The sequence below is a fragment of the Lygodium microphyllum genome, chromosome 22 (assembly GCF_053477565.2).
Source record: "Lygodium microphyllum isolate KBCC chromosome 22, Lygodium_microphyllum_v1.1.10, whole genome shotgun sequence".
Lineage (NCBI taxonomy): Eukaryota > Viridiplantae > Streptophyta > Polypodiopsida > Schizaeales > Lygodiaceae > Lygodium > Lygodium microphyllum.
Window position 1 is genome coordinate 52,313,466 of NC_141156.1, and position 12,050 is coordinate 52,325,515.

Here is a 12,050-nt window from a genome sequence, read left to right on the forward strand (position 1 = left end):
TTTCTATTGCAAGGAGTTAGGTCATTTCAAAAGGGAATGTCCAAAGCACCCTAAACACCGATGCTCTGAGTGCCACAACATTGGACATAACTATATCAATTGTCCCAATGGAACTCGAAGAGAACTTGAGCTTACAAAAAATAAGTCGTACAAGCTCCAATGATCTAGAATATACCAAGTGCTTAGGAAAAACCTAGAAGATATCCATGAGATGTAACTACAATAAATTTTCTATTGTAACCAAGACTCAAATATATCAAATACCATAGGTTGATTTTTCAAAAGACTGTATGTCTGTGAGAGATCAGAGTAGCACAGCAGAAGCGTGGTATTCCATAACCCACATATTCCAAGATGATACCCCCTGTTTCTCTCGAGATGAGGACATCTCGATTTCTCTGAGGGGAGGAGGATGTAATATCTCCGCACAATAAAAGTTAGTTGGTTGGTTCGTAAGTTAGTTAGTCAATTAATAAGTTAGTAAGATTACTAACTAAAGACTAACTAAGGTAAAAACTAACTAACATTAATTATTGATAATTTTTATTTAATTTAAAATATTTTATTTAGAAAAATCAAGAGTCGTAAATTCGATATTTTTCTCGAATTGGTAAAGACCGTAGCTACCCTTCACGTAAATTACAAGGTGAACGAGACTTATGAGTTATATTAACCACTAAGTCCATGTGTATAGTTTGGAAGGTCCAAAAACATTAGATTTTGGGTAAAGCTAGTATATTTTAGATCTTCTAGATATTATCCTAAAAGAAAAAGATATGGAGATTTTTAGAACTGGATGTCATTTAAAAAGAAAAGACAAGTGATATTTTAGTTAGTTTGAAGATTTTATAAAAAGAAAAGTAAAGAAAAGTGACTGGCGAAATCGCGCACGCCGCGATTAGTTTACAGGCAGTAGACAGCACTTCGAATAGAGAAAAGAAGAATGAGTGAATTGAGAGCTTTCTAACCAAGTGTCTTGGAGTTTTACCCCCCTTTCGGAGCCAATGGAACCATCAGATTTATGATCTGAGCATCAGATCACTGATCTTTCCAAGATCCCCCTCCACAAAGAGCTCCACTCCTCAACCGCAAGCCCTCTTCTCTAATTCACTATAAATATGAGGCATGGGAGAGGCATAGGAAGCATAAGGAGACTCCGAGAGGCTGCGAGAGAGAGGTAGAGAGAAGGATACCCCTCCAAGAGATTGTGAGGAAGAGCTTGAAAGAGAGCTTGAGAGAGAGAGAGAGAGAGAGAGAAGAGTCACCCCGAGAGGCTGCAAGGAAGAGAATTAGCTCAATTCCCTCTATCTCGGTCCTCGACTTAACCATCTTCTCTTACGATCTTCCATCTTGAATCTATTCTACCTTCTTAATCTCTTGAGTCTATTTGCAGACGATGGCCTCCAAGCAAAGAATGTCGCGTGTGGATGACAATCCTGCAACCAACAAGGCTTCGAGCAAAGGCATCACTGTCAATCCAACTATGGTTCCGGTTGTAAGTAATGTATTTTCAAGTTGATAGATGCTTGCTTTGATTCTCGTATGAGATACGTTAAGCCCATACTATTGCACGAGTATAGGTCATGGGAAAGGATAAATTTCATCTCGCTTACTCGGAAGATGGAGTTTGTAAAGTGCATATATCAAGGGAAGATAATTGCACCTGGTTACATATGACTTATTTGCTAGTAGAGCAATTACAAGGAAGAATTAGTCAAGCGTTCTGAATGGCATAGTCGTCAAAAGAACGACATTAAAAGATTGGGCATAGAAATGCTAGATTCAAGTATAGTCAAGGGTTATAGATAGCATAATTGCTAAAAGAATATGACATTAAGAATCATGAATGGAGAAGTACTAGTTTAAAGTTTAGATACATCAAAAGTACTTAGCCTAACAGGCCAAATACTAAGAAAAACTAGATTCTAGGTCAATGGGAGGCCTATTGGAGTCTAATTACTTGAGATCATCACGCACTTATCTTATCAAGTATTTATACGTTATGCCTATAACATGTTTGATATAGGAGGATAAATTTCTATTTGCCTCATGACTTGACTAAGAGCTAGTACAAGAAATTAATCATAAGGGTTAAAGCTTGGATGTCTTGAGATCCGTTGGATAACGATGACTTTTGCTAATCCAAACTCAGGGTTGGGTTATCAATCAAGGTAAGTGACCTATAGAACTTACATCATGAATAGTGTTTGAACCCTTAACATATGCCCTAGCCGAAGGAAGGAAGTGTTAAGAACATGTTTCCATGGTATTGCTCTTAGATCCCAAGGGAGAGAGCAAATATACGATGGAAATGTTATATCGTCTATTCTTGCATTGTTTGGAAAGAATGCAATGTGTTTTGTTGATTGATCGAACAACATCCTAAATGTTTTTACATTCAATTGGTTGTTAGTTGTTGTTTGGATGATTATTCCAAGTGCTTGTGATTTATGGTAAATGCATGGCAAGGGTCTGTGATGACAAGTCGCCATGGGATTAAAGTAATGTTTTCTTGGAAAATGATATTAGGCTGAATGCCTTGTTTGTGCTTGACTCTTAAAGGATTTAATTAAGGAATGATATATTGTACGGGTGGATCACCTCCATGGTCGCACCACGTAGTAACCCGAGAGGGCACTGCTCGATTCATGGGCCGAAGGTCGAGTGGTGAAAAGGCCAACCACGGGTATGATGTTTCGCTCCTAGACAACTTGTGGGTCAGTTGGAGCTCTGGACACCCCTTGCTAGGTCAAGAATGGAGTTGAAGACCTCCGTGGCCCCCAACATCTGGGCATGTTGGGAGATCCTATTCTAGATAAAGGATTGAGTTTTGGTGCCATGTGAATTGGACCAGTTACTTCTGCATGGCAGAAGGGATACTTCTGTTGGACAGAAGCGAAACATAATTTCTCCTGTATGGGCGGGAGACAAAGATTAACTTGAAGATAAGTTAAGGAACTTGTTTGATCTTGTTTGTCAATAGATTGCTTTGCTCTGTTTTCGTGTCTGTGCTATAATTTACGTGAACGAACCTTGTTCCCTAAAAGGCTTAATTAATGAAGCTGATTTTAAGTGTCACACATAAATGTGGTAGGACCTAATTAGAAAACTAAAGCTATTAAGGGAAGCGGGTGGGCGGAACCCCCGATGGGTCCGTCCTATGGCAGGGTGGTCCCAGAGAATTGGGAGGCTTCTCACAAGTTTTTATCGTCATTCGACCTTTAGGTATTGATAGGTTAGAACCCGATTCATGCCGTTTTAGGGGACCGGAATGGGACTATGCCCTATGGGTAGAGAGGTTGAGCAACGCATCCCTCTCGTTTCCCATTCTCTTTGAACCAAGTGCGGCATAGATCTTCTTCGGGTTGGGTATCTCTACGTAAAGTAGGATGTCCAATATCCGACGCTAGAATGCTAACAGGAGACCTTGACAACTAGGAACCCAAATTTCAGGTCGATCCTAGTGGGTTCGGTCGTGAACGTTCCGTTGCGAGGCGGATTCGGGAAACCCTAGGCGACAAAACACGGAACATTCCTTGGGAGTGCCGAGCAACGACGCTTAGATTTGTTTCTCGATAGACCGCTAAAAGAGTGCCTGGAACACCGATGGGCGGGCACCTCACAGTTGGTATCAGAGCGAAATTTCGTAATGATACGTGATTGATTAATGTATGGTTTGTAGACATATCCTAAACAAAATAATCTAAGCAGTATGGCTTGATTGTTAGGCACCTTCTGCACCCACGAATGTTGACATGCAAGAGAAGAAATTCCTTCTCAAGCAAATTAAGGTACCCGAGTTTGATGGAGAAGGGATAGACATTGCAGCAGAGGCAGAGATATGGATTGAGTCGATGGATGACTATTTCTTTGCTTCGGGAACTGCCTCTACCAATCAAGCAATGATAGCCAAACTTAAGTTAGTTGGCCAGGCTCGATTATGGTGGAAGCAATAGTGCAAAGATGAAGGTGTTTCATAAGCCGTTGTTATTTGGGTTCAGCTGAAAGATGTTGTACGCAGACGATACCTTCCGCAACCTACCAGACTTTGAAGATGAATGAATTCTTCAGGCTAAAGCAACTAGAATTAACTTTGGAAGCTTACTACTCAAAGTTTGTAACCCTACTAAAATACGCACCACCTATGGATATTGCGCAGCAAGTATCCAAGTTTTGCCATGGCCTAAACACTCCTCTGAACCACCGTCTTGAAGCAATGCGTCCAACAGACTTGCAAGACGCATTACTCCGAGTGAATCCAATCGTCCAAGAATTTAAATCGGAAAATTTTAGTAAAGATGACTCCCGAGATCTGGGTAAGAGATGCCATACATGTGGAGAAATAGGGCACATCCGTAGGAAATGTCCCTACCGTCAATGTTTCCATTGCAATGAGCTAGGACATGTCCAGGTAGACTGCCCTGACTTAAGTCCAAAAGATACAGAGTCTCCAAGAAAACGAAGTTACACAAGTGCAGTCTTCGGATATATAGAGAAATCAGATGAAGACAAATACTTAGAACCTACTACACCACTTTAGGATTATTAGAAATCCTAGAAATTTTGTCGACATGAAATACAACTTGTATTGGAATAAACTTTACTCTTGTAACTACAGTTAACTTGAGTAATATGAGTTGCGTCTATTTTGAGCCTAGAACTTGCAAATGATTAGAGATACTCTGGCAAGGAATGATAGTTATAATGTGCAATGAATTTTTCTTAAGTCATTTCTTCTCAACTAATATAGATTGGGTCTTACCAAAATGTCGAAGCTTTGAAGTATTCTTTAGTATTACAAGCAAAGCCAATTGTCCATGGAGCTCAGTCCCGAACTAAAGACAGGACAATCTGGAAATGTAGTTTCCAAGATAAAGGACCACTCCAATCTGCTAAAAGAATCCTAGGACACCTTGGTCTAAAGAAGAAAATCTTACTAAGGACAAACAAAAATCTTGTGACCACAAGTGATAAAGCTCCACGTTGTTTCTATTGCAAGGAGTTAGGTCATTTCAAAAGGGAATGTCCAAAGCACCCTAAACACCGATGCTCTGAGTGCCACAACATTGGACATAACTATATCAATTGTCCCAATGGAACTCGAAGAGAACTTGAGCTTACAAAAAATAAGCCGTACAAGCTCCAATGATCTAGAATATACCAAGTGCTTAGGAAAAACCTAGAAGATATCCATGAGATGTAACTACAATAAATTTTCTATTGTAACCAAGACTCAAATATATCAAATACCATAGGTTGTTTTTTTCAAAAGACTGTATGTCTGTGAGAGATCAGAGTAGCACAGCAGAATCGTGGTATTCCATAACCCACATATTCCAAGATGATACCCCCTGTTTCTCTCGAGATGAGGACATCTCGATTTCTCTAAGGGGAGGAGGATGTAATATCTCCGCACAATAAAAGTTAGTTGGTTGGTTCGTAAGTTAGTTAGTCAATTAATAAGTTAGTAAGATTACTAACTAAAGACTAACTAAGGTAAAAACTAACTAACATTAATTATTGATCGTTTTTATTTAATTTAAAATATTTTATTTAGAAAAATCAAGAGTCGTAAATTCGATATTTTTCTCGAATTGGTAAAGACCGTAGCTACCCTTCACGTAAATTACAAGGTGAACGAGACTTATGAGTTATATTAACCACTAAGTCCATGTGTATAGTTTGGAAGGTCCAAAAACATTAGATTTTGGGTAAAGCTAGTATATTTTAGATCTTTTAGATAATATCCTAAAAGAAAAAGATATGGAGATTTTTAGAACTGGATGTCATTTAAAAAGAAAAGACAAGTGATATTTTAGTTAGTTTGAAGATTTTATAAAAAGAAAAGTAAAGAAAAGTGACTGGCGAAATCGCGCACGCCACGATCGTAGTTTACAGGCAGTAGACAGCACTTCGAAAAGAGAAAAGAAGAATGAGTGAATTGAGAGCTTTCTAACCAAGTGTCTTAGGGTTTTACCCCCCTTTCGGAGCCAATGGAACCATCAGATCTATGATCTGAGCATCAGATCACTGATCTTTCCAAGATCCCCCTCCACAAAGAGCTCCACTCCTCAACCACAAGCCCTCTTCTCTAATTCACTATAAATATGAGGCATGGGAGAGGCATAGGAAGCATAAGGAGACCCCGAGAGGCTGCGAGAGAGAGGTAGAGAGAAGGATACCCCTCCAAGAGATTGTGAGGAAGAGCTTGAAAGAGAGCTTGAGAGAGAGAGAGAGAGAGAGAGAGAGAAGAGTCACCCCGAGAGGCTGCAAGCAAGAGAATTAGCTCAATTCCCTCTATCTCGGTCCTCGACTTAACCATCTTCTCTTACGATCTTCCATCTTGAATCTATTCTACCTTCTTAATCTCTTGAGTCTATTTGCGGACGATGGCCTCCAAGCAAAGAATGTCGCGTGTGGATGACAATCCTGCAACCAACAACAAGGCTTCGAGCAAAGGCATCACTGTCAATCCAACTATAGTTCCGGTTGTAAGTAATGTATTTTCAAGTTGATAGACGCTTGCTTTGATTCTCGTATGAGATACGTTAAGCCCATACTATTGCACGAGTATAGGTCATGGGAAAGGATAAATTTCATCTCGCTTACTCGGAAGATGGAGTTTGTAAAGTGCATATATCAAGGGAAGATAATTGCACCTGGTTACATATGACTTATTTGCTAGTAGAGCAATTACAAGGAAGAATTAGTCAAGCGTTATGAATGGCATAGTCGTCAAAAGAACGATGTTAAAAGATTGGGCATAGAAATGCTAGATTAAAGTATAGTCAAGGGTTATAGATAGCATAATTGCTAAAAGAATATGACATTAAGAATCATGAATGGAGAAGTACTAGTTTAAAGTTTAGATACTTCAAAAGTACTTAGCCTAACAGGCCAAATACTAAGAAAAACTAGATTCTAGGTCAATGCGAGGCCTATTGGAGTCTAATTACTTGAGATCATCTCGCACTTATCTTATCAAGTATTTATATGTTATGCCTATAACATGTTTTATATAGGAGGATAAATTTCTATTTGCCTCATGACTTGACTAAGAGCTAGTACAAGAAATTAATCATAAGGGTTAAAGCTAGGATGTCTTGAGATCCGTTGGATAACGATGACTTTTGCTAATCCAAACTCAGGGTTGGGTTATCAATCAAGGTAAGTGACCTATAGAACTTACATCATGAATAGTGTTTGAACCCTTAACATATGCCCTAGCCGAAGGAAGGAAGTGTTAAGAACATGTTTCCATGGTATTGCTCTTAGATTCCAAGGGAGAGAGCAAATATACGATGGAAATGTTATATCGTCTATTCTTGCATTGTTTGGAAAGAATGCAATTGGTTTTGTTGATTGATCGAACAACATCCTAAATGTTTTTACATTCAATTGGTTGTTAGTTGTTGTTTGGATGATTATTCCAAGTGCTTGTGATTTATGGTAAATGCATGGCAAGGGTCTGTGATGACAAGTCGCCATGGGATTAAAGGAATGTTTTCTTGGAAAATGATATTAGGCTGAATGCCTTGTTTGTGCTTGACTCTTAAAGGATTTAATTAAGGAATGATATATTGTACGGGTGGATCACCTCCATGGTCGCACCACGTAGTAACCCGAGAGGGCACTGCTCGATTCATGGGCCGAAGGTCGAGTGGTGAAAAGGCCAACCACGGGTATGATGTTTTGCTCCTAGACAACTTGTGGGTCAGTTGGAGCTCTGGACACCCCTTGCTAGGTCAAGAATGGAGTTGAAGACCTCCGTGGCCCCCAACATCTGGGCATGTTGGGAGATCCTATTCTAGATAAAGGATTGAGTTTTGGTGCCATGTGAATTGGACCAGTTACTTCTGCATGGCAGAAGGGATACTTCTGTTGGACAGAAGCGAAACATAATTTCTCTTGTATGGGCGGGAGACAAAGATTAACTTGAAGATAAGTTAAGGAACTTGTTTGATCTTGTTTGTCAATAGATTGCTTTGCTCTGTTTTCGTGTCTGTGCTATAATTTACGTGAACGAACCTTGTTCCCTAAAAGGCTTAATTAATGAAGCTGATTTTAAGTGTCACACATAAATGTGGTAGGACCTAAATAGAAAACTAAAGCTATTAAGGGAAGCGGGTGGGCGGAACCCCCGATGGGTCCGTCCTATGGCAGGGTGGTCCCAGAGAATTGGGAGGCTTCTCACAAGTTTTTATCGTCATTCGACCTTTAGGTATTGATAGGTTAGAACCCGATTCATGCCGTTTTAGGGGACCGAAATGGGACTATGCCCTATGGGCAGAGAGGTTGAGCAACACATCCCTCTCGTTTCCCATTCTCTTTGAACCAAGTGCGGCATAGATCTTCTTCGGGTTGGGTATCTCTGCCTAAAGTAGGATGTCCAATATCCGACGCTAGAATGCTAACAGGAGACCTTGACAACTAGGAACCCAAATTTCAGGTCGATCCTAGTGGGTTCGGTCGTGAACGTTCCATTGCGAGGCGGATTCGGGAAACCCTAGGCCACAAAACACGGAACATTCCTTGGGAGTGCCGAGCAGCGACGCTTAGATTTGTTTCTCGATAGACCGCTAAAAGAGTGCCTGGAATACCGATGGGCGGGCACCTCACAGTTGGTATCAGAGCGAAATTTTGTAATGATACGTGATTGATTAATGTATGGTTTGTAGACATATCCTAAACAAAATAATCTAAGCAGTATGGCTTGATTGTTAGGCACCTTCTGCACCCACGAATGTTGACATGCAAGAGAAGAAATTCCTTCTCAAGCAAATTAAGATACTCGAGTTTGATGGAGAAGGGATAGACATTGCAGCAGAGGCAGAGATATGGATTGAGTCGATGGATGACTATTTCTTTGCTTCGGGAACTGCCTCTACCAATCAAGCAATGATAGCCAAACTTAAGTTAGTTGGCCAGGCTCGATTATGGTGGAAGCAATAGTGCAAAGATGAAGGTGTTTCTGAAGCCGCTGTTATTTTGGTTCAGCTGAAAGATGTTGTACGCAGACGATACCTTCCGCAACCTACCAGACTTTGAAGATGAATGAATTCTTCAGGCTAAAGCAACTAGAATTAACTTTGGAAGCTTACTACTCAAAGTTTGTAACCCTACTAAAATACGCACCACCTATGGATATTGCGCAGCGAGTATCCAAGTTTTGCCATGGCCTAAACACTCCTCTGAACCACCGTCTTGAAGCAATGCGTCCAACAGACTTGCAAGACGCATTACTCCGAGCGAATCCAATCGTCCAAGAATTTAAATCGGAAAATTTTAGTAAAGATGACTCCCGAGATCTGGGTAAGAGATGCCATACATGTGGAGAAATAGGGCACATCCGTAGGAAATGGCCCTATCGTCAATGTTTCCATTGCAATGAGCTAGGACATGTCCAGGTAGACTGCCCTAACTTAAGTCCAAAAGATACAGAGTCTCCAAGAAAATGAAGTTACACAAGTGCAGTCTTCGGATATATAGAGAAATCAGATGAAGACGAATACTTAGAACCTACTACACCACTTTAGGATTATTAGAAATCCTAGAAATTTTGTCGACATGAAATACAACTTGTATTGGAATAAACTTTACTCTTGTAACTACAGTTAACTTGAGTAATATGAGTTGCGTCTATTTTGAGCCTAGAACTTGCAAATGATTAGAGATACTCTGGCAAGGAATGATAGTTATAATGTGCAATGAATTTTTCTTAAGTCATTTCTTCTCAACTAATATAGATTGGGTCTTACCAAAATGTCGAAGCTTGGAAGTATTCTTTAGTATTACAAGCAAAGCCAATTGTCCATGGAGCTCAGTCCCGAACTAAAGACAGGACAATCTGGAAATGTAGTTTCCAAGATAAAGGACCACTCCAATCTGCTAAAAGAATCCTAGGACACCTTGGTCTAAAGAAGAAAATCTTACTAAGGACAACCAAAAATCTTGTAACCACAAGTGATAAAGCTCCGCGTTGTTTCTATTGCAAGGAGTTAGGTCATTTCAAAAGGGAATGTCCAAAGCACCCTAAACACCGATGCTCTGAGTGCCACAACATTGGACATAACTATATCAATTGTCCCAATGGAACTCGAAGAGAACTTGAGCTTACAAAAAATAAGTCGTACAAGCTCCAATGATCTAGAATATACCAAGTGCTTAGGAAAAACCTAGAAGATATCCATGAGATGTAACTACAATAAATTTTCTATTGTAACCAAGACTCAAATATATCAAATACCATAGGTTGATTTTTCAAAAGACTGTATGTCTGTGAGAGATCAGAGTAGCACAGCAGAAGCGTGGTATTCCATAACCCACATATTCCAAGATGATACCCCCTGTTTCTCTCGAGATGAGGACATCTCGATTTCTCTGAGGGGAGGAGGATGTAATATCTCCGCACAATAAAAGTTAGTTGGTTGGTTCGTAAGTTAGTTAGTCAATTAATAAGTTAGTAAGATTACTAACTAAAGACTAACTAAGGTAAAAACTAACTAACATTAATTATTGATAATTTTTATTTAATTTAAAATATTTTATTTAGAAAAATCAAGAGTCGTAAATTCGATATTTTTCTCGAATTGGTAAAGACCGTAGCTACCCTTCACGTAAATTACAAGGTGAACGAGACTTATGAGTTATATTAACCACTAAGTCCATGTGTATAGTTTGGAAGGTCCAAAAACATTAGATTTTGGGTAAAGCTAGTATATTTTAGATCTTCTAGATATTATCCTAAAAGAAAAAGATATGGAGATTTTTAGAACTGGATGTCATTTAAAAAGAAAAGACAAGTGATATTTTAGTTAGTTTGAAGATTTTATAAAAAGAAAAGTAAAGAAAAGTGACTGGCGAAATCGCGCACGCCGCGATTAGTTTACAGGCAGTAGACAGCACTTCGAATAGAGAAAAGAAGAATGAGTGAATTGAGAGCTTTCTAACCAAGTGTCTTGGAGTTTTACCCCCCTTTCGGAGCCAATGGAACCATCAGATTTATGATCTGAGCATCAGATCACTGATCTTTCCAAGATCCCCCTCCACAAAGAGCTCCACTCCTCAACCGCAAGCCCTCTTCTCTAATTCACTATAAATATGAGGCATGGGAGAGGCATAGGAAGCATAAGGAGACTCCGAGAGGCTGCGAGAGAGAGGTAGAGAGAAGGATACCCCTCCAAGAGATTGTGAGGAAGAGCTTGAAAGAGAGCTTGAGAGAGAGAGAGAGAGAGAAGAGTCACCCCGAGAGGCTGCAAGGAAGAGAATTAGCTCAATTCCCTCTATCTCGGTCCTCGACTTAACCATCTTCTCTTACGATCTTCCATCTTGAATCTATTCTACCTTCTTAATCTCTTGAGTCTATTTGCGGACGATGGCCTCCAAGCAAAGAATGTCGCGTGTGGATGACAATCCTGCAACCAACAAGGCTTCGAGCAAAGGCATCACTGTCAATCCAACTATGGTTCCGGTTGTAAGTAATGTATTTTCAAGTTGATAGATGCTTGCTTTGATTCTCGTATGAGATACGTTAAGCCCATACTATTGCACGAGTATAGGTCATGGGAAAGGATAAATTTCATCTCGCTTACTCGGAAGATGGAGTTTGTAAAGTGCATATATCAAGGGAAGATAATTGCACCTGGTTACATATGACTTATTTGCTAGTAGAGCAATTACAAGGAAGAATTAGTCAAGCGTTATGAATGGCATAGTCGTCAAAAGAACGACATTAAAAGATTGGGCATAGAAATGCTAGATTCAAGTATAGTCAAGGGTTATAGATAGCATAATTGCTAAAAGAATATGACATTAAGAATCATGAATGGAGAAGTACTAGTTTAAAGTTTAGATACATCAAAAGTACTTAGCCTAACAGGCCAAATACTAAGAAAACCTAGATTCTAGGTCAATGGGAGGCCTATTGGAGTCTAATTACTTGAGATCATCACGCACTTATCTTATCAAGTATTTATACGTTATGCCTATAACATGTTTTATATAGGAGGATAAATTTCTATTTGCCTCATGACTTGACTAAGAGCTAGTAC